This window comes from Mya arenaria, chromosome 2, assembly GCF_026914265.1.
Source record: "Mya arenaria isolate MELC-2E11 chromosome 2, ASM2691426v1".
Lineage (NCBI taxonomy): Eukaryota > Metazoa > Mollusca > Bivalvia > Myida > Myidae > Mya > Mya arenaria.
In genome coordinates, this window is record NC_069123.1 from 6,681,494 (window position 1) to 6,705,214 (window position 23,721).

Genomic DNA, 23,721 nt, shown 5'->3' on the forward strand with positions numbered 1-23,721 from the left:
TGAGATTAAGGGCCTTGAAAATTTAGGGACAAGGAAAAACATTTCAATATCAAAACTGCTTGTAAGGAATTCGATTGAGAGCAATATTTTGCAATCCAATCAATTTTTAGCAAACGGTTAAACAGGGTTTTTTGTAGAAACGTTGTGTTTGTTGCGCATTGTATATCTTGTTGCGTTTCTGTCAACGATTCCCTTACGTCATTGACAAGATCTCAGCTGGTCTGGGAGTACTTTGCTTCTCCCATTTGTTTTTACTGCAAAGCCGGAAACAAAGCTTGCCGGACCGGAAACACAGGATTGATCATTTTTCTTGCATATTTTAAAATATTTCAGTGCGTTGAAGTGCGTTATCCATATTCCATTAGGGTTTTTATCGAATTTCAAGCACGTATCATTTGACCCGAAACATATGATGGAGGCTATTTGTCTGCTAGCCTTTTTTGGTCGGTATAACATGAATAATCGTATAGATGCTTGTCTAGTTGGGACGTCCCTGTAGTTTTCATTGTATTTTGACACAATTTGGACATTTTACATCTAACGTAAAAGGAATGGTTTCAAAACAATCCACTTGCAACCCCAAACTGTGTACACAAAATGATTTTACTGATCTGAAATAATGTAGTACATGATATGAACTTATGTAGTATGTTTTATGACTTTCTGCCGTTGATGGTCATTGCAAATTGGCATCTTAATATTTTCATGCTACCGAGCTTATCCCTTAATATGTTTAAAAGTAAAATAATATACAAACAAGTCACATGATAGTATTCACTGTTTCAAGACTTTAACCATAGACAACAAATTTTTACATAACGTATTAATATGAAAACATAGTAGGTGATGTGTGTGTGTGTGTGTGTGTGTGTGCGTGCGTGCGTGCGTGCGTGTGTGCGCGCGCGTATGTGTGTGCGTGTGCGTGTGCGTGTGCGTGTGTGTGTGAGTGTGTGATGTATTGCTTATTTGTTATATTTTAGGACAATGTTGTAGTAAAGTTGGGCAACAGAGCTAGTTTCTTAGTTGCTTTTGCATCATTGGTATGTGGGACTGCTTCTATCCCCTTTGGTTTAGAATGAAAGCCTCTTTTATCACTTTAATCAATTTGAAGCTTATGGTAGAGAGTTTTTTGCTCCTCTAATACTTCATACATTCTGAAAGTTGTTTGCCTGTATCAGAGATATTCATGCTCGTCTAACATTTTGTACATTCTGAAAGCTGTATAGAGAATGTTATGCACTTCTAACACTTTATACATGATTATGGAAGCTGTTTGCCTTCAACATTCTGTTTGTCTGTGGACTTACTGAAGTCAAGAGTTTTTTTGCACTGTATGCAGTCAACCTAGAACATATCAGCGCTTTGTTAGTCTCTTAAAAACGTCGCTTTTTATGTCTTAGTGAGAGGCGGGCACCTAAACGTCTGTATAATGTTTTTTTTGTAGATGCAAATATGTGTTCTGAGATGGGGTTGAGAGTGATCTAGGGGTAAAGTTAATCATCTTTTACATTAGCGTGATTTAATATAGTGTTGCAATAATTTGTTTCACAATCGATGTTTAATAAATAAATGTAAATTAAAAACCAAAATCATTCAGTTTAACGACCAATCATTAGAGTCAACTATTTTGCGATTTAAGCCCATGACGCAATATTTTAAATGTATATTTAAACATTTTTACGATACATGTCGTTTTTTGTTCTAAGAATGTAAATGTAGTATTTGCACAAAAGCTGACACACTGAGAATAGTTCTAATTACAGATTAAAAATAACAACTATATTGTTTTTATTTACATAAAAATGATCGTGATAAACTACCCATTTAAAGCATGGTTTAATGTTGACCTGTTTTTTTTGTAATCAGATTTACAGGATCAATATAAGTTCAATCATTTCCTAACCATAATATAATTAAGAACAATGAATCCTCTACATTAAAATCGGTTCAAAATGAAAACATCAATTTCAAATAAAGCGTATGACTACAAAATAATCAATTTGACCTTGAAAACAAAATGACAAGTTTTTAATTGGAACTTATTTGGTTTGTCACGTAATCTATTTAATCCCCCAGTAAATTTACATTTTACTGACCGTACTAAGGCGGTACCTAACAATCCGTGATAAACATATATATACTTATGTGAAAAACTACAAAAACAAGCTCAGTAGCCAAAAGATTAAACATAAAAAACATACCTATGTTTTTATATAATATATAAATGCACTGTGTTGGTTGTGGGGTTTTGTGCTGTTGTTCCATGTTTCTTGTTTGTGATTTTTTGTTTTTGTGTTATAATAATTATGTCTTTGGAGTTTACCCTGTGCCATTAAACGGGGTTACTGTATAAACTTTTGGCTACTGAGCTTGTTTCTGTAGTTTTTTACATAAATATTGTGACGTTGTATGCCTCTCGTTCGGTGGTTATTTGCATGTTCAATGCGTCTTTAAACGCCTTTAAGCGTGCTTGTTGCCTTGTGACATTTTGTGTCTATCGTTATGTGTCTGTTTGCCTATCTATCTGCGCCTTCAAAGGCCTTTATATATATGGCTGCTCGGTTTGTCCTTGAAATTCAAATTGTACTATTTGTACAAAAGAGCCTAATGGAAAATAATCTAGAAAGAATGTCTTTGTTATCTCAAGTCCCTTTGAGACGATTAGAAGGGACCATATCATATGACTAAAACCAAACAAACAAACAAATATATATATATATTACCAGAAACAGTCCCAATATATACTAAATGATAAAATACTTGTCAATATGGAAATCCTTCGACATTTGATAAGAACGCCGAACAAACATTTTTCGATCGATTTCACAGACTATTCGTAAACCTGTTATTTTTCCTTTTAGATTCTTTCGCATTGTTAGTATGTTAAAATACGCATTTACAATTGTGGAAGATCTTTCTAAAAAGATGGCCCGTCGCGGTCTAATCAAGAAAATGATTAAGAAATTGAACACTGCAAATAATTGGAGGTACTTGTTACCCTTATTATCTTGCCCATTTCATTAAAAAAGAGTAGTTCTGTCAATTTCGCAGCAAAAAGAAGCCCTGACTACAAAGCCAACCGGTGACTGAATACGATGTTGTGCTCTTTTTCTCTTTGTGCCAGCTATCTCAATAACCATGTCTTGATCTGTCATTTGCATTGCTCGTAAAGCGAACAAATTGCATAATATCTTCAGCAGCACACCTCTTATTTAGCTTTGCAGACATTATATAATTATTTCCATGATGGCACACTACTAATTGTTACATGTCTCGGAAACTTTTATAATTCAATTAAAACTACGGGGATAAACATTTCAGCCAAAGACTTTGGGTCTATTTTGCCGGTGTTGTTAACGTATTTTTTCACTTTCAAATATTTACTGCTCTATAAGTGTAATGGATATACTGATCTGCTGTATTTCTAGCAATATTGAAGATAACTGGTTCAACTTAATTTGTTGATATTTAAATATGTGAGGACATTATCAAATAGTTCACGTTTACGTAATTAACAACGCTGTCGTTATTTACGTTGTTAACTTTAACAAAGTTCTGAACAATCGGCCCACTGTGACCTTAAGTTGTGTTGCACTTGTAAGGATCGACAGCCATTTGCCTTTCTTTTTTTATGAAAAATCAAGCTTCTTCAATTGTAGCATATCCATATATGCATATGTTTTAAGTCAGAATAATAATTAATCATCTTTGGTGAAAACAAAACTGCAAAAACAAAATTTCAAATTTCAAAAGTAATTTAAATCCGTCCTGACAAAATTGGGCATATCATTAGTTTAAACAGTAATATCAATGTGAATTTCTGCAGCAGTGTACATTTTTAATCAACACAATAACAACATGATGGATGGAGGGAAGAGATTACTTTGTTATGATGTTGTTCAAATCATTGAGCTTAATGTTCATTTTTTACGGCATGGATTTGCTAATGATTAAGTCCTGGACACTGCAGATGCCGATAAAACTAATTCTTAAATAGGGAACGACATCACTTCAATCAGAGACGCTTGTTTGTCAATTATCCGCTGATGTCTCAAAAGCCTGGCAAATTACAGGGAGTGAGAGGGAACTCAGCACTGATGCCAAATCAGAGGGGACTAATGAGGTGACCAATTTGTTGCCATGGAAAAACATTACTAATTCTACATAAGAGAAGTTTTCTTATTTGATCAATACAGACTTATAAAGGAATAATTCTCGACTCATTTGCAGACTTTGGTTTCTTTTTGTATTGCATTTCTATATCCTAGTTTTTTCCGGCACTTGTCTTTTGCACGGATTTGATTCCATCTGTGATTGATCTTGCACGTTCCACTGAATTACTGTCATTGGTTTGTGTTACAAAAACCCTCTGTGGATCAGCTTTCTGATCATATACAGGTTACACTTTTCTTATTGGAAAATCAGTTTAAGTACTGGCAACCAACCTTGTATGACAGTATTCGGACAGTTGCTACAATTCGTATCATGAAATGGATTGACGCTTCAGCCACTGTCTGAACTACTCATTTAGTTATTTGGATTTGTTTAGGAACAAGATTTGCTTCCGTTTGTTGTAGTTGCATTTGAACTTAATACTTTGTAACGTTTTCTCATTTTCAAAAAAGTAAGTTAACTGAAAGTTAGTTTTTGAATTGATCTGCTATCTTGTCTGACTGTTGAGAAGGTGAACAATCTATCCAATGCAAATGGTATACATATATTCCTCAAAAATGATACTTCAGACATATGAATCTTATACAAGCTTCATGAATATGAATAGAAGTTTGTGGTTTTATTGTATAACTTGATACGGTATGCTTGTTTGTTTCAAAGCCAATAAGCCTAACCTTATGCATAGATCATTGTTCAAAAGCATACAATCATAGGCCAAACGAACATCAGACAAGAGAAACAACGCTCAAATAAAATAATGTCAAAATATTGCCATTTGTAAATACAAGAGTAGCCTGGGTGATTTGTTTACATATAATTTAATGTAAAAGATTAAAGAAAACATTATGGTACAACGACAGTGCGAGGAATTTTTTGCGAGGACAGTGCGAGTAAACTATTTTGCATATACAAACCTGCGCTTAGGACACGTTTTAGAGATTTATTTCACTTCAGGACAAAAATACAGACATAAATATGTTTTATAAAACCAAAACAAAGTCAGCTAAGAAGGAAGCTCTGACTACAATCGCTATTCATTTGGCGAGTACACCTTAAAGTTCTGTCAATCCAGAGATTTGAAGCTCCGATTGCAATAACCAGCAAGCAATTCAATTTAGTTATCATTCATTGTATTTTCCTTCAAATACACGTTTTGAGAGATGACCATGGCTGTGGCTAATCTGGTGATATTGACCTTTGTATGTTGTTAAAAATAGATAAACTGCGTCTGTAGAGAGAGGTAATGTCGTTCCTCATTTACACTGTTTTAGATATACAGCAAGGCATTGAAGATCTCACCTACCATTGGCGTCAAAAACATTTTTATTAAAACTGGATAGCCATTGTCGCCTACTGTTTATATGATTCCAAATTGTTCTGTCCGCCAATGTGTATCTATGTGTGTTTCAGCATAAGGTGTTAAATGGTTTACAAAATCCTTTGTCGTTGTCATTGTCTTCTCCATTTTATTTGAAATGTGTACTCTTTCCATGAGTGTACTCATGTGCAGAGCGCGAAGCTGTTACCTTTTACTTACCGCGGTAGATAATAGACATCATCATTGCACTTTGTCAATCTCTGCACAATTATTTTACAGGGCGCATAAATAATAAGAGTAATTATGAAATGTCTTGGAAATGGATATCATGCAATGGAAACTAAAGAGACATATGGTATTGCATGTCAGACGTATAGACCACGACCAGATATCATATTGTGTATTTGTACAATTTTAATTGTTTCAGAACATAAGTGTAGCCTTTTTCGTAGTTAATATAGTATTTACTTAGTATTTCTGCCTTCGTCAGAAGCTACATGTTTTGTTTTAAGCATGTGTGACATGCAGTCAATCTGTTTTATCAATTTAACCACACTCATTTAAAAAAGTCAATAATAGTGTTGTACTTTAAGCAACTTAATATGATTTTTATCTGATCAATAACGACTGATCAAAACCGGTTACCGACAACTTTGCAATTGCTTAAAAACAAACTATATTTGTTTTAATAGTGTTCTTCAAGTAGACGGGTTTTTCTATGGAAAAGAGTTGTTGGAAACGGACTACTACTGTAATTCTTCAACATCATTAAGAAGCATATATCGAATGATAAGCGAATACTAAACAAGACACAAAATAAAAACAATCATCCTAAAGAAGTATATTCCCGGCACATGTCTTTTTCACGGAGAAGATTCCCTTCGAGATCGATTTTATAAGCTCCACGTAATTGCTTTTTTGGGTTTGTTAGGCATGATCTATCTGTAGATCAGCTTTCTCTTCATATACGATGTACATTTGTATGGTGAGATAATCAGTTTTGGTCTTGGAAAATAAACATTGTTTGGCCTTCGCTACATCACTATCGGTGTACAATTCGTATCCTGTTATGGATCACATCATGTCCTCAATACAATGCTACTACTGACATAGGACTGGTGCACAAGCTTCATGAATATTCCATCAAAGTCCGTGTGTTTTATTGCATTACTTGATATGATGTGTTTGTTGGCTTCTGCGTTTCAGACTGATAGTATGTATTCCTTTGTTGTTTTATGTCGTATAATTACAGAGTTAATTCAGGTTTCGACTTATATGAATGTGCTTTTAGTTTCTACTGCATTGTAGGTATTCATTATCTCATTGACTTTAGCAAATTAGAATGAACTAACAAATGGATGCATCTCGTTTCTCTTATAATGAATATATTCTATAAGCCTGCAGTTTCCCTGCGACTCTTGTTTGATCCGTAAAATCTTGAGACCATTAGCCTTTAAATGTGGGTACAAGAACATTCATTTTTATACTGCAAAAACTTTGATATTTTTATTACAACCCTCTTTACCGTCCCTACCACTCGTCGTTGTTACCCTGTAATAGTAGTTGCTATCCCTTTCGTGGTCACGTTCTGTCATCGATGCTACCCCATTCCAATCTCAATCTCCAATTGTTTCCAATCCCGTCGCTGCTGTTACCACCTTCTTCACCGTCTCTATCTTACCCTTTTAAAAATCTGAGGAAAAGATTATTGGAAGCGGATTGCTGCATTAATTTCACAACATCCTTTACAAGCTTACATCGAATTTTAAGCGCACACTTAATAAGACATGAAATATAAATAATCCTCTTAAAGATGAATATTGACACTAGTTTGACCGGCACATGTCTCTTATACGGAGGAAAAACCTCCGAGATCGATATTTCAGGTTCAACTTAATTACTGTGATTGGTTTGTGTGGCATGAAATTTCTGCGGATCAGAAACGAGCTATATTGTGTTTCGGTGGGAAATTCAGTTTGGGTATTGGCAAACAAACATTGTTTGGCATTCGCTACATAATTCGAACAATGCATGCAATTTGTAGCATGGTATGGGTTGACGTCACCGTTGATATCCTTCCTGTTATTGTTATTTCAGTCTCGTTACCTCCCTCCCTTTGTGACCACTGTCACTTCCCCCCTCTATGTTATAAACCCTCCCGTCAGCATCCGTAGTATTCAATCTTAGTTGTTAACCCAGTCGTCGTTGTTGTTACTAAGTACGTCGCTTTTTTCACAACCCCCGTCGTCATTTTTACGAACCCTTTGTCGTCACTTCAATTCAAGGCACCGTTGTTATCCTTTCCGCCGTTATCAATACCACAACTGACATCGTTAGAACTAGTCAAGTCTTTGTAATCAACACTTCATCCAATATTTAAATCTCTGATTTTAATTTAAAAAAAAACTGTTTGGAGCATAAAAATTAAGAAAAGGTTACCGTAAATATGCGATATAAATAGCATTCACTATTTATATATTTAATCAGTCTATATTGTTTTAAGGTCAATTTTAGAACGCATATTTTTCAAACCTCTTTGACTCCGATCCACGTCTACCACGAGGTTTTTATATTACCAAGATTAAGCGTGAATTTTATTTGTAGAAATTAACAAATTCTCAAATTTGTTTGCAACGATTTCCTGAAACTGTACTTGTTGTATTATGTAATAGTTTCGTCCAAATCGTAATTTTCCCCAGCGGGAGACCGTAAACACCGACGTTTAAAATGAACGCGAGTGATTGACAGTTGAATATGTACTTTTGACAGTCTTAATTGAAAACAGACAAGAACCTATAAAATGCTTCTGAAATTTTCTCAAGTAAACAAATTCTCACAAAGAACATAACCGAAAATGGAAAAAAAACTGAAATTCAAAAAATGATTTAGTATGCTTTACGGGCTAACATTTAGGGTAGTTCGAGAAGCAGCTAAAGCATATTATTTACGTCTTATGTTAGATTTAAGTAAACAAAATCGTTATATTCATACTATTGTCAAAAGTGTATTCTAGCTGGAATGTGAAATGATGGTACGTGATGAACGCTCTGGTATGTTCCATTAGTATAAACCGATTGATTTGTACCGGTCTCTATTTTGAGACGCCATGAGAAAGTGTACGTACCCCTGATTGGGTATGAACCAACAACCGCTTTGTTGAAAGGCGGACACACTTACATAGAAATCTTCAAAACATAACGGAAGCAAAAGAGACAGGCAAATCAGTGTAACCTATGTCAGTTTAAAACCGCAATAGATACAGGGCCTAACTAATACCAAACAAGAGAAACAACGCTACAATACAAAAATGATCAGAATATCGCCATTTCTGAATGTTAGGGGAACCTGCATCAACGCATAAACAAAAAGGACTGTCCAAGGAATTGAAATTAAATTATGTTTGCACATACAAAACTGTGTATGGAAACCTTCAAGTCAAAGCTACGAATTTACTTAGAAATTCAACCAACTGACAAAATTGAATATGACCAGCAAGAATCTTAGGAAAAACAAAAGCAAGGTAAAAGTGAACCCTAATGAAAATAAAGAATTGTATACATTCAAAATAGCCAAATATAACATCAAAGTATGGGTGCTAAAATAGTATTTGAAACAACGCCAAAATATGTGGGGTAAATCTGCATAACAAATCTGAGCCGGGCAAACCAATTTGGATTGATATATTGCTCGGAATCAACTGAAATGCATAAAATAAAAGCAGAGCAATATTTATATGAAAAACTTTAGAAACAAGCTCAGTAGCCAAAAGTTTAAACATAAACCCCATTTAGGGTAAACGCCAAAGACATATAACACAAAAACCAACAAAAAACACAAACAAGAAACATGGAACAACAGCAAAAAACTCCACAAACAACACAGTGCATATATAGTATATAAAAATACTAGGTGTGTATATCAAGGATTGTTAGGTACCGCCTTGGAACGGTCAGTAAAATGTAAATTTATTGTGGGTTTGTATGCAATAGGAATAAGTTGTTTTCTATCATTTACTCCTATGACTCACTTTTAAACCTTAAAATCAAGACCTTAATATCATATTTTATATTTCACTCATACTAAAATGATAACATATTGTATATTATTCATGCAAGTAACCTCATTCCAACGGATTTGATGGAATTACTATCATTTACAGTACAAAGATGGAAATTCAATACAGGATGTAGGTCCGGTTAGCAAATTAACCTAGCAAACACCTCTGCCTTATTTAGTGACCGTGTTGATAGCAACCGTAAGAAGTAAAGTCAGGAGAACTTCCTGGATATTCCAGATACTGAAAATAGGTAAAATACGATTGTTAACGAGGTCACTTCTTTCAATAAGATGGTGTTTCTTGGCAATTATCCGCTGACATAAATCCTGGAAAATTAGAGAGGATGAGAGTTCTTACGCCACAATAAAGCCAAATCAAACGGGTAAAAATTAGGTCAACACTTTTTTTGCAACTGAAAACAATTACTTAGAATTCTTCTACATTTGAAGATGATTCTTATCTGATCAATGTAGAAGATCGTATTATCAAAATTGGTTCTCGAATCATTTGCAACTGTTTTAACTAGCGTTCTTTAGGGTATTGTTATCTAAGTTTGGTTTTGCATCGATGGAGAAAATTACGTGTTTTTCCATAGAATGTAGTTTCTCTTCGAATAATTGTTATAATTGTTTCAAACAGATATAATAATGCCGCTATCCATCTAAAAGCTGCTATCTAAGAGTGTTATATTGAACATGAAATAAAAACATTCCTCCTTAAGAAGAACAGTACCTCCAGTTTGACAACCGCTTGTCTTTTAAACAGGGAAAATTGCATCGGATCGATCCATCGTATCATTTACATTCGCTTCACTGAACTAATGTCATTGTGTTGTGTGGCATAAAATCTCTGAACATCAGATATTTGAGCATTTATGAGTTTTATTTACTGTGTGAAAGCTAATCTTGGAATTGAAAAATGAACTACTTTTGTATGGAAATCACTATATCACTAGAACAATTGGTACATTGTGTATCATATATTGAATCGAAATACTCATCTACATATTTAATTATAATTTTTGTTTTTTGCTACTCTAGAGCTCCAATTGTAACGAAACGGTTGTATCATTATCTCGTTGTAAAAATGTAAACTAACTGAAAGGAAAGTTATTTGATTTTCTGGATTGTGTTGTTGTTGAAGAGGTGAACATTACGTATATGTATGTTTATGATATGTTACTAGTTGTCAAATAATACCCATTCTTATTCATTGAGTTCAGAAAAGGAATTAGTAAACGAACCTTTGGACACACATAATACATAATAATAGCGATCTCAGTTTTAGTGAAAATGTTCATTGATTAAAATGGTAGATGCAACACTATCCAAATCGGCTTCATATCCCTCAACATAAGAGCAGACTAGGTTTCGCGTATAAGAGGACAAGTCATTTTGAATGAAATAGCTGAAAATGGTAAATAGTGCAATCACAAAAGTCTGCCCTTAGGTGTATTTGCCAATTATTGGTTTTTGTAGAACGAGCTTCTTTCCTATGAGGGATTTACGGTTCAGCGCTTTTAAATTAAAGAGGCATGGTTAAATAAGGACCGTGAGTTACTTTGTTGGAACATTTCCTTGAATGGACGATACTATGCATGTTTGAGTGGTTCTTCTGTAGATGTATAGTGTATCAAAATACTGCGATAGAAACTACAGGGTCACGCTCGGTATCTGTAGTATCCAAAGAAATTGCATATACCAGATAATGGTCAGAACAGGCAAAATACAAAAACAAGAACACAAACTTACATGTACAATCGATAACTGTTCAGTCGTTTACAAAAAAAGCTGTTTATCATGAAAGTAAATTACTGCATCAGCATGTGCACGACCATTTCAATTTGCTGTACAGTAATTACTGCCGTCAAGTTAACCGTTACAACTGGCCCCAATTTATCTAAATAACATACTCAAATTATCAAATTAATTTAAATGAATCCCTACTCAATGATACCTTTTGCGATGGATGTAAGTACTAACTTTGATTTACTGTTTAACGAAGTAAACAAACACAGCTGACAAACGGTATAGCATAAACACACCAGCATACAACCTTATTTAAGGAACGAATTGATACCATCAGTAATAATATTAAGTTTGAAGAACTGGATTTTGCAGATACAGACATTAAGTAAACTGTGATTGTGAACGACATCACTTCAATCAGGGGCGCGTGTTTGTAAATTTTTCGCTGTGACTAAAGATCCTGGCAATGACAGGAAAAGACAGCTTACACACACTGAAGTCAAATCAGATGTGACTATAAAATGACCGATTTGTTGCCATGGAAAACATTTTGTAGCACTTTTCTATTATTGAAGATGGTTCTTATCAGAACAATATAGAATTATTAAAATTGGTTCTCGATTCGTTTCCAATTGATTTCAATCGCCGTTCGGTTAAAATGTATTTCTGAGGAAGGGATTGTTGGAAGCGGATTGCTACCTTAATTCCACAATGTCCTCTACAAGCATGCATCGAATGTTGAGCGCACACTAAACAAGACATGAAATGAATATAATCCTCTTAAAGAAGTATATTGACACTAGCTTAACTGGCACTTGTCTTTTAAACGGAGGAAAAACCTCTGAGATCGATATTTCAGTTTCTACTAAAGTACTGTCATTGGTTTGTGTGGCAAGAAATCTCTGCGGATCAGCTCTCTGATCATATACGAGCTACATGTTTTTTGGTGGGAAAATCAGTTTGGGTATTGGCATATAAACATTGTTAGGCATTCGCTACATAACACGAACAATTCATGCAATTCGTATCATCATATGGATTGCCGTTTGAATTGGAGATCTGTCGGGACTATAATTTGTTTTATTCGAATGATCTTAACATTTTGAAACGTTCACTCGTTTTAAGGCAAAGTTAATGTTAATAAGTGTTAAATTTAAATTTAACTAGCCTTGTACTTTATGTGATTCTATCCAATAAATGTTAGCTAAATATTCTAGCTAATGCTGTCCTAAATAGAACTATAATCATGACATAGGACTAGGACTAGGACTAGTGTACAGGCTTCATGAACATTCTTTCTTACTGAGCTTGTTGGCATGTTCGCTCCTCGTTGACCATCTCTTTTGCTTATGTGTTTGATCCCGTGTATCTTCAGAATACCTCAGGTTGGCGACGGGGATATTTTATTTGGTTTCTTGTATTTTGTATTACCACTGTGCGATTTCGCTGTGATTTTAGTTCAGCTTATTTTTTAGTTGTTCAAAATTTAGTATAAAAGTTATCAAACCATAAAATCAACGGCACAGTTGCTGTTTCCCTGTTTTTCTCTCGTTGTTGTTAATCCCTTTAGCGTGTTTAGAATTGTTCCACGGTCACTGAAACCATTTCCATCGTTGTTGTTATCCATCTTGTTGTGGCTACTCAATCGCTGGTATCCTTCCCGTTATTGTCACAACCCCCTTCGTCATTGTTACGAACCCTTTGTCGTCACTCCATCCAATATTTGAATCTCTGATTTTAATTAAATATGTTTAAAGCATAAATATTCAATAAATAGTAACCGGTGAACAAACGATATAAATGGCATTCACTATGTAAATGTCAGTCTTTAGGACAATCTATAGAAAGCATATTTTGCAAACCTCTTTGAATTCGATCAACATCGACCACGAATTTGTTAACTGCAAAGATTAAGCGTGAATTTTATTCGTAGAAATGAACGCATATTCAAATTTGTTCTCAACAATTTCCTGAAACGGTACTTGTTTTATTATGAAATCGATATGACCTAGTCGTAGTTTCCCCCAGCGGTAGACCGTAAACATCGACGTTTAAAATGAAAGCGAGTAATGTACTTATATTTTGACAATTTTGATTTAAAACCTAAGAAATGAAACCAATTTTCTACTGAAACTTTCTCAAACAGACAAAATCTCACATAGAAAAAATAAAAAAACTGACATTCCAAAATTGGTATGCTTTGCTTAACGGGCTAAATTTTAGGGAAGTTTGAGAAGCAGTAAAACTATGTTATGTACGCCTTAAGTATGCTTTAACGTTAATGAAATCTACATGTTTATACTATTGTAAAAAGGTGTATTTTAGCTGTAAAGTAAAATCCTCTATGCTGCTGTGTGAAGAACGCTCATGTATGTTCCAGGAATAAACCGATGATTTGTACCGGTGCCTGCTTTGATAGGCTATGAGAAAGTGTACGTAGCCATGATTGGGCCTGAACCAATAACTGCTTTGCTTAGAGTCGAACATATGTACATAGAAAGCTACAATAAAACAACAAAAACTATAGAGACAAGCAAAGTAGCCTAAAGCTTTACCAAACTTTGTTGAATAAAGCAAACAATTCAAGGCCGAACAAACACCAAACAAGAGAAACAACTTTACATCGCATTTGTAAATCCTGCATAGATGCATAAACAAAAAGGAATGTTCAAGGAATTGAAATTAAACATTGTCTGCACATACAAAACAGTATATAGAGCCTGTTTAAAGATGCACTCTTACTCCCAAATAAGATTTACCACAATTAATAAGATTGTTATAATATTCCAAAAAGGATGAAAAGATGTTGAAAACAATGGTTCATATGAAGGATACCGAATTCAATTTAAAAGAAATGAGCATAAAACACGGTATTTCTTCCTTATGAGACTATAGTAGATCACAGTAAATCTTTTAGCATTCACCAATTATTTAATATTTTTGCGCTTTCTGCGATTAAATGCATGTTTACAATCTTGTTATCAGTAGTTAGTATTTTCCATAAATGCATTATTTAACAAGTACTTAAAGGTTTATAAGTCAAAATTGATGTTTGTTAAACGTGTGTATGTTTTGGTTTTGAATAAGAGTGTCACTGTAAGTGAATTGTTTTTGTACAAGGACGACAACACAAACTATGCTATGATTAAAAAACTCTTAACAATGTAAGTCAAGCACGTGTCTAAAGTTTATTTACAAAACAAGTTTCAAAAGAAGATTACAACTGGCCATTTTAAACATAATAAAATCAAACGTATTGCATTAATGTAGTCAAATGTAATGGATCAATAACAATCATTTGCCGATCATGTAATGTAAATATTAACTAATAGTTCAATTAAAAATCGGTTCATACTAGGACAAGAAGAAGCGAAAGTAAAACAAGATGGGGGTTTTCTTTGCGAACACAATTTACAGAAAAGAACAAACATAAGTTTATCTAGATTTTTTTACGTAGTGGAAAACGTTTTTACTGTAATAGCTCCGATGAGCGAGACGATACCATTTTTGGCACAAGACAAAAATAAACAATAATCACCAAACAATAAAAAGAATCACAGTTGGCACAAGCTGATACCATAGTTTTTACTTCCAAATATTTCGATATTTTGTACGACGTGATTGAAATCAACTTTTCGATCATATGTTTCAATTTGTGTTCCTTGTTGGTGTGTTTTTTTATGTTTATAGTCTGTCACTTTAGAAGATCTTGGTAGGGTATGTATTTCGAGGGTTTGATTTCTGTGATTTCCATCATGATATCAATATGATACGCAATACATCTACAATTGCTTCTCGCAAACATTTTCAAGGCTGTCTTTATAATAAAATATTGTAAGAAAATAAAACTGTTCATAAAAGTGCATTTCAACCCTACTTATATCTTGCTTGTTTGATTTAAAGGAGTAGTTCTGTCAATTTCTGCAGAAGAAAAAAACTCTAACTAAAATGCATAATTGTAGATTACACCAAGTACACCTTTGTGTTCTGACAATCATTCACAATGAAGCTCCGACAATAATACACTAGTTATCAATCGAACAAACCTATCTTGTGTTCAAGTTCACCACGACCGTGAACTTTGACCTGCTGTCTTTAAAATGTAAAGGGCCATCTGCTGGTCATTGCAGATTCGAGTACTATGTATGAGAACCTTATGCTTCTATTATTACCAACCAGTCAACGAATTGTCTTCTGATCAATCAATCTTGAAAGGGGGTCATAATAATTGGGTGAGTTAACATTAGAGCACTTTTCGTTGTGCTCTCTTTACAAATATACCAGCTACGTAAATCAACAGGATTTCTACAGTCACTTTTCAGAAAAGGTAACATTGACATTGTGTGCCTATCTTTGAGGGTAAAATATTCGTGTTTTGTTAGAGTAACTCTAGGTATCAACAAACGTAAACACTTCAGGAAGCCCTGAGGTACTGAGCTTGTTTCTGTAGTTTTTCACATACGTTTTAATCGAAATGTGACTGTTATTGTCATATTCCGTGTGTATTTCGTGCTTCCAAATGTGATCGGGACTGTATTCGTCTGAGATTGCAAGTATTGTTTGGTGTATGTAAATATTAGTGACATGCTTTGAAAGAGCCCTCATAGATGCCATTTTCTCCGAACTCAGATAAGTAGATCCAAAAATCTAACCATGCTAGAAATTCTTATCCTGCCCACGGGCAAAGATAAAAAAGGACTCGTATGGAACTCCTTTTTGATGGTCATCACATTGTAATTACCTCCCTTGTTGAAGACTGTCGTCTGTAGCATCATTGAAACATTGTCATATTGCAATATTTAGAATGCTAATTAATTATTTTTCGCATTAAATGTCACCATAAAAAAGTTTTCACGCACCTTTCAAGAAATTATGCTTCACTCTCCTCAGAACTATTTAAAGACATATTTCACTATTAACATAATCTGAATCACTGCGCGCATATCCATGACAACCATAAATTATCACATATCCATAAGCATTTATTTTCACTACGCACAAAAGAGATCAAGCAAAATATATGTTTTTACCTAATTTTGTTTAACTGAGGTGGGAAAAAAGTCATCTACCATAGCCGCTCGTGTAATATAGGTTCATCCCAACCCTTGCGCAGGGTGTTTTGCGGAAACTTGGTAAACCTCGTTTACCCCCTACGCTCGGGTCGGGATGAGCCTATCTTACACTCTTTGGCCATGAAAGATACTTATAATCTTCACAATTCTCTCACATGACGCATAATGTATGATGGCTAGAAAATACTATAATTAATAATGCAATAAAACTACTTGGACAAGATTCACAAAAAGAAGTGTGATTTTTTTGGATGGCACAATATTCCTATCCTGTAACCTCGCTTACTATTATATTTATATACATGTATATATAACAACGTCCAAAATAGTATTACTGAAATTTTCATTGCTATTAAAATTACTCATTTACCATTCGTGGCTATGTCAAGAGCTACATATTTATGTTAAAGACCGTCTTGATGATCCGTACTGAATGAATGTTATCATGAAACTGTTGTAATCATAACTGTTGTAATTGCGAATACGGAGCCACTAAAAATATCAAATTATGACTTACGGAAAGTATTAAAATCTAGCAATAAGGCATCATGGTGATGGAAGTACTATTATTTACAGTACATCGAAGAAAAATAAATACAGCATGCGGGTCGGGTTAGCAAATAAACCTGGCAAACACCTCTGTCTTATTTAGTGAACGTGTTGATACCAATAGTTATAAGTAAAGTCAAAAGTATTCCTGGATATTGCAGATACCGATAATAGGTACTCTGCGATTGTAAACGAGTGGCGCTTGTTTGTCAATTATCCGCTGACAAGAATCCTGGTCATTTAGAGGCAATACGAGTTCTAGCACCACTTTGACGCCAAATCAGATAGGTACCAATAAGGTCAACATTTTCTGCCACGAAAACAATTACTGAGAATTCTTCTACATTGGAAGAGGATTGTTATCTGATCAATGTGGAAGTGTGAATCATGTAAAATGGTTCTCGACTCATTTGCACTTGTTTTAATCATCGTTCTTTTTTGCATTGTCATTTAAGTTGGTTTCTGGAGCGATGAAGAAAAGTCATTCATGCTTAGAATATAGTTTCTCTTCGGAGAAAATGATTGTTTCAAACGGATTGTTACTATAATTCCACTAAACCCTCTAAAAGCAGCTATCTAAGAGCGTAATAAAATGAACATAAAATAAAAACAATTCTCCATACAAAGAACATTACCTCCAGTTTGACAGGCACTTGTCTTTTTAAAAGAAAAATTTCCATCGATATCGATCCATCATATCATTTATATTCGCTTCAATGAATTAATGTCATTGAGTTGTTTGGCATAAAATCTCACTACATCAGCTTACTGCGCATATATTAGGTTTTCTACTGTGTAAGGGTCGTTCTGGGAAATGGAAAATCAACTCTTTTATGGAATTTGCTTTATCACTAGAACAATTGTTAAAAGCATTTCATAAAATGGATCAAAATACTGCCTTACTACATAAAATGAGAATGAAAAAATAGTTGATGTTAAATCTGTGTTTGTAATGGTTGATCTTCGGCTGTTGTTTTTGTTTCGTTTGTAATAAAACGTTTGTATCATTTTAAAGTTTTAAAAATGTAACTGAAATGAAATTTTAGTCGATCGTCCAGATTGTGTTGTAAGCGAGCCTTTGGAAACATTTAATACAGTTATTGCTATAATAAGAACACCACTGCCAACGCACCTAACGACCAGCTTACAGCAGTCTCGGTTTGACTGAGACTGCGCATTGACAGAAATTGTATGTCCAACACTGTCAACGCTCGTAATGACCAGTTTAGAGTAGTCTCGGTCTGATTGAGACTGTTCATTGACTACAATGGTAGGTGCAACACTGTGAATGCCCCTAATGACCGGCTTACAAAATTTTCAGGTTTTTTTTTCAGGTGTTGATGTTTAAACTTTTGGCTACTAAGCTTGTTTCTGTGGTTTTTCACATAATTATTGAAACTGTTCATCGACCTAAGCGTTAGGTAAAATACTATGAACGCCACTATTGACCGACGTACAGCGGTATCAGTTTTTGGAGACTGTTCATTGACTACAATGTTAGTTAAAATACTGTGCAACCCGCACCCCTTATGCCCGGCTAACAGCAGTCTTATTAAGATTGTGCATTCACAGTTATTGAAGGTGCATCGCTGTCTACGTATATTTGTTCATATCATTAACGGTGTTAATAAGAAGCGGCTTCTTTTCCCTCAACAGATAGAAACACTAGCTTTCGAGTATAAAAGGACAAGTCCTTTTGATTGAAATAGCTGAAAATGGTAAATAGAGCACACACAAAGGTCTCCCCTTAGGTATACTTGCCAATTATTGGTTTTTGTAGGAGCTTCTTTCTTGTGACGGAAAAGCGCCTTTTAATCAAAGAGGCATGATCAAATAAGGGTCCAGCTGTACTTTCCATTACGTGCAGATCGCGAGTTACTTTTCTGGACCATTTCCTTGAAAGGACGCCCACAAGACATGTTTGAGAGTATCTTTTGTTGATGTATAGTGTACCATGATTCTGTGATAAAAACAATAGGGACACACGCGGTACCTGCAATCTTAAATGAATTCTAAAATTGCATAAACCTGTAAAAAAACAGACAAAGCACTTAAACAGCAACACAGACTAACTTGCACATTCGAAAAATGTTTGTCTGGCGTTATATATTATACAAAATTGCTCATATAAGTAAATAATTCCCTAAACAGATGCACGTTTAGAAGGGCTTTGTTTTAACGCAACTCAGTGAACATTTCCTATTGCCGTACAGTAATAACTGCCGTCATTTATACCGGTAAGCTTAAGAGGCTTAAGAAGCTTATTTCAAATAGCACAAATAGATGCTTAAATTAAATTAAACATATATTTTTTATTAAAAATAAATAATCATATTTTACGTCTAAACCTCTTAAAGAAGGAAATACTATGCTAGTTATATCAAAATAAAAATAGTGCTTGTTCCTTCTATAAGGGACTTAGGACGTTACAAGAAATCGGGGCCTGAAGGTAATCAAATTCACGAGACAGAGTGCAGAATGTTTCATTATTTTGTTTTGTATTTGAAATATATGTTTACTTTTGGATATGAAACGTTTAATAGAATAGGTATCTAATAACGGCAATGAAATATGAAACTTATGGGCAAAAACATTCTCGGCTCGTTGAGGGAGATCACTGAGTTGGTTATGTTTAATTTTGTGGACATATGAACTTGTTTATAGCAGCCATAACACTACATAAAACAAGTTCGATAATAGTTATTCGATCTATAAGACTATAATTAATTGTACAAGTTTATCATATTTCTGTCAATTCTTAGATGACACATTTAAGCCGTCTAGGCTAGTTCATTCGAGTCATCAGATATTCAACGCTATACAAACAAATAAAGTTTTACAGGATAGACTGAAGGCTTATGAAATTATATCATAGAGTATAATATTGGAACAATTAGTGATTTTTTTTAAAATAATTTTCCAAAGTCATTTAGAAACTGCTCACTTGCAATACAATCGATTCTACAAAGAGAATGCTAGGATTCAAGCGTGTGCTTGTTACAATAATGTAAATGACACGGGCGCAATCTCCAAAGCAAATCAAACTGCCAGCAACAAATACACAAGCCAACAAAACTTCATTCAGGATTGTTGGGTAAGAGTTAGGTTGTGCACGCAAACAGGTTTAAATCCCCAGTATTTTTTATTCTACTGCCCGTTCTAAGGCAGTACCTAACAATCTTTGATAAGCACACCTAGTTTTTTATGTAGTATATATGCACTGTGTTATTTGTGGAGTTGTGTGCTGTTGCTCCAAGATTCTTGTTTGAGAGTTTTTGTTTTTGTGTTCTATGTCCTTGGCGCTTACCCTGTGCCATTACACGGGGTTTATGTTTAAACTTTTGACTACTGTGCTTGATACTGTAGTTTTTTTCATATAAATATTCATAAATCTTGTAGTTCTATGTCAAAACTAGCATTGTGTTGAGAAAAGCATGCGCTAGAATATATTATTATTCCAAGCTTCTATTTGATTCCAGGTTAATAAAACCATTACGAGTTGTATATATTACACATGTCACTCAATTTCTAGACTTCTGATAGATTCTCTATTTATTCAACTTGTTTACGAAATATGTAATAAAGCCTCTGGAATAATGTTGAATAATAAATTCATCTGATCATTTACTTCATTTACTTTGTTTCAAATATTTATTTTGCCATCGCTCTGCATTCTCATCTACATTTCCAATTCTGATAACGTGTGTCGTAATCGACATGGTGGATGATGGGGCCGCTTTATTACAGCAATTGATGATATGCATAATATTCTTGTTTTAATAGCAATTGGCTCTTATATATGAGTGATGGTCACGGTCTTGCCGCATATTTTCTATTGTAATATTAGCATGAAAATGGAGAAACGCTTCCACATAATGTGTTAAAGTACAAGACCACTTCGCCCGGATAATATCAGTACCAGAAAAGTTAACTGCGAAAAAGCACATTTCGCCTCTATATAAATCGTACTAGTACGGTTGTCTCTTAATTTTGCACATACAAGAAAGAAGCTTCTACTCCAATAGCCAATCATTCGGAGAGTACATCTTTTCATTTACCAGCTATTTCAATCCACATAATTTGTTCTGTAATTTCCATTCCTCAGGACAAGAGTACAAATTGCCAAGCAGTGAATTCAACTCTTATTGTAGAGACAAAGATAGTAACAGCCGTACACAATTTCTGAAAGTGTTGACAATATTGCTCCTACCATTGCAGTCTCAATCAAAACAAGACGAATAGGGTCATTATTTTAAATTCAGATTCAATTAAATTCCAGCAGTTTTTATTACAACAGGATCATACAAAATGAAAATAAAAACCTCTGAAAATCGTTCAGTTTCAATAAACATGCAATTATTCTTGGAAAAATATCCTTATTAATCAATGTTTGACGACAATAAGTCATTCAGGAATTGTTCTATATTTTTCAATTTACTTTTCAAAATCCTTTTCATTTTACCACCTATTTGCATTATGAACTTGGCCAGCTTTAAAGGGACTAGACACCAGATGTCGCCAAATAAAGTATTTCTCAAAACAAGCCTAGACTTATTAATACGAACTAGTATGAGCCCGTTTACACACCATTTTACATGATCAAAAGACTATTTCGTCGCTGTCTCAGCTGAGTTTACCCATTCAAAAATAGCGCATAACGGTTTTCCAGTTGATAGATAGACAGACTCTATTTTTTAATTTACTGGGATTAACGTGATAGACAAACCCAGAAAATTTCGATTTGGAAAAATACGCATAAACTGCGAAAGACACATGTGTCGTACGCGATGTGATACATCAGTAAATAAGATTTAATGTATTGTGAACAGAGATCTCAATTATATGTATGTTTTTGACAAATTTAATACTTCTTTTTTCTTGCTGTGGTATCATCTGGTGTCTAGTCCCTTTAACATGCTTCAGTTTTGAAGCTTGTGGATGAAAAAAATTACAAAAAATAATTTATTCTGCAGTATTTGGAACAAAGTATTATTTTAGTACAAACAACTGTAGGGTCGGTAGAAAGTTAACACATGGTCGTTAGAAGCAGCGGAAACAACAATACATTAACTAGTGTGTATGCTTTATATAGGGAACGTTTTGCTACCAGCACTTATAACCTAAGGCTGAAGAATGTCCTGGACATCGCAGAAACCAACAATAGCAAATAATGTTATCATCGTCACTTCAATCAGTGGCGCTTGTTTGTCAATTATCTGTTGATGTCCAAAACTCCTGACAAATTGCACGGATAGAGGGGCTTACTCCATTATGAAGCCAAATCAGTCGGATCGATATTCGGGCTTGCCTTGTTGTTTGGGACGTGAATTTGTAAATATATTTCGGCACATGTTGTCCTCAATGCAATGTCTTTTATTAAACTACAAGAATAAAGAATACGCTTTGAAACTATTGCTTGTCCGCATGTTATGAAACAAGATCACAGTAAGGTTTGATGTGAAGGGTGTGTCACTGTGTCATGACACAAGATCACAGTAGGTTTGGGTGTTCTTGGTGTGCCACTGTGTCATCAAACAAGATCAAAGTAAGTTTAGGGGTGCTTGGTATGTCACTGTGTCATGAGACAAGTTCACAGTAAGTTTGAGGTGCTTGGTGTATCACTGTGCCATGAAACAAGATCACAGTAAGTTTGGGGTTCTTGGTGTGTCACTGTGTCATGAATCAAGATCATAGTATGTTTGGGGGTGCTTGGTGTGTCACTGTGTCATGAAACAAGATCACAGTAAGTTTGGGGGTGCTTGGTGTGTCTCTGTGCCATGAAACAAGATCACAGTAAGTTTGGGGGTGCTTGGTGTGTCTCTGTGCCATGAAACAAGATCACAGTAAGATTGGGGGTGCTTGGTGTGTCACTTTGTCATGAAACAAGATCACAGTAAGTTTGGGGGTGCTTGGTGTGTCTCTGTGCCATGAAACAAGATCCAAATAAGTTTGTGGGTGCTTCGTTTGTCACTGTGTCATGAAACAAGATCACAGTAAGTGTGGGGGTGCTTGGTGTGTCACTGTGTCATGAAACAAGATCACAGTAAGTTTGTGGGTGCTTGGTTTGTCACTGTGTCATGAAACAAGATCACAGTAAGTTTGTGGGTGCTTGGTTTGTCGCTGTGTCATGAAACAAGATCACAGTAAGTTTGTGGGTGCTTGGTTTGTCACTGTGTCATGAAACAAGATCACAGTAAGTTTTGATGTGATGGATGTGTCTCTGTACAATGAATTGCATTGGTATTACGTTTTTTCTCAGTAGAATGATATTAGCTTATTCATTTTTCAACAGAGGTCATAATTTTTTAGTATAGTAATCGTTTTTTTATAACAAACAACAATATTTAGTAGCAAGACTTGATTCATCTTTTTATGTACTTTTGTTTAGATACAATGTACATGTTTATGTTCAAATTTATATTTGAACTTTTGATAACAAAGTATGATCTAACAAACAAACCTCAGAGGTCAATGACAAATAAAGTTGTTTCCAAGTCTGATTTTATTTTTTTCTTACCGCATTTTTGCCGCATTTCAGTAAATTAAAACAATTATAAACCTAACATGTACCAAGCAAACAAACCTAAAAGCAAAATAAAACAATGTTTTCACAGCAATGTTTAAAACAACAAATATTCAGCCCTTTTTTGCATCAATAAAACCACCACACAAACATAAAGACTTTGTGTGTATTTATCGATAACAAAACCAATAACAATTCACGGAAATACCAAACCAACCTTAATGTATAGCAGTTTTCTACGTACAATAATTATAACAAATAGTATAAACATTTAACATCAA

The 23,721-nt window shown here is 34.4% G+C and overlaps 1 protein-coding gene across 1 annotated transcript in view; it reads right to left on the reverse strand.

The window, feature by feature from the left end:
- LOC128243837 (uncharacterized) overlaps positions 1-23,721 on the reverse strand; it is a 48,618-nt gene that overhangs the window by 12,508 nt on the left and 12,389 nt on the right. The gene's annotated exons all lie outside the window — the stretch shown is intronic.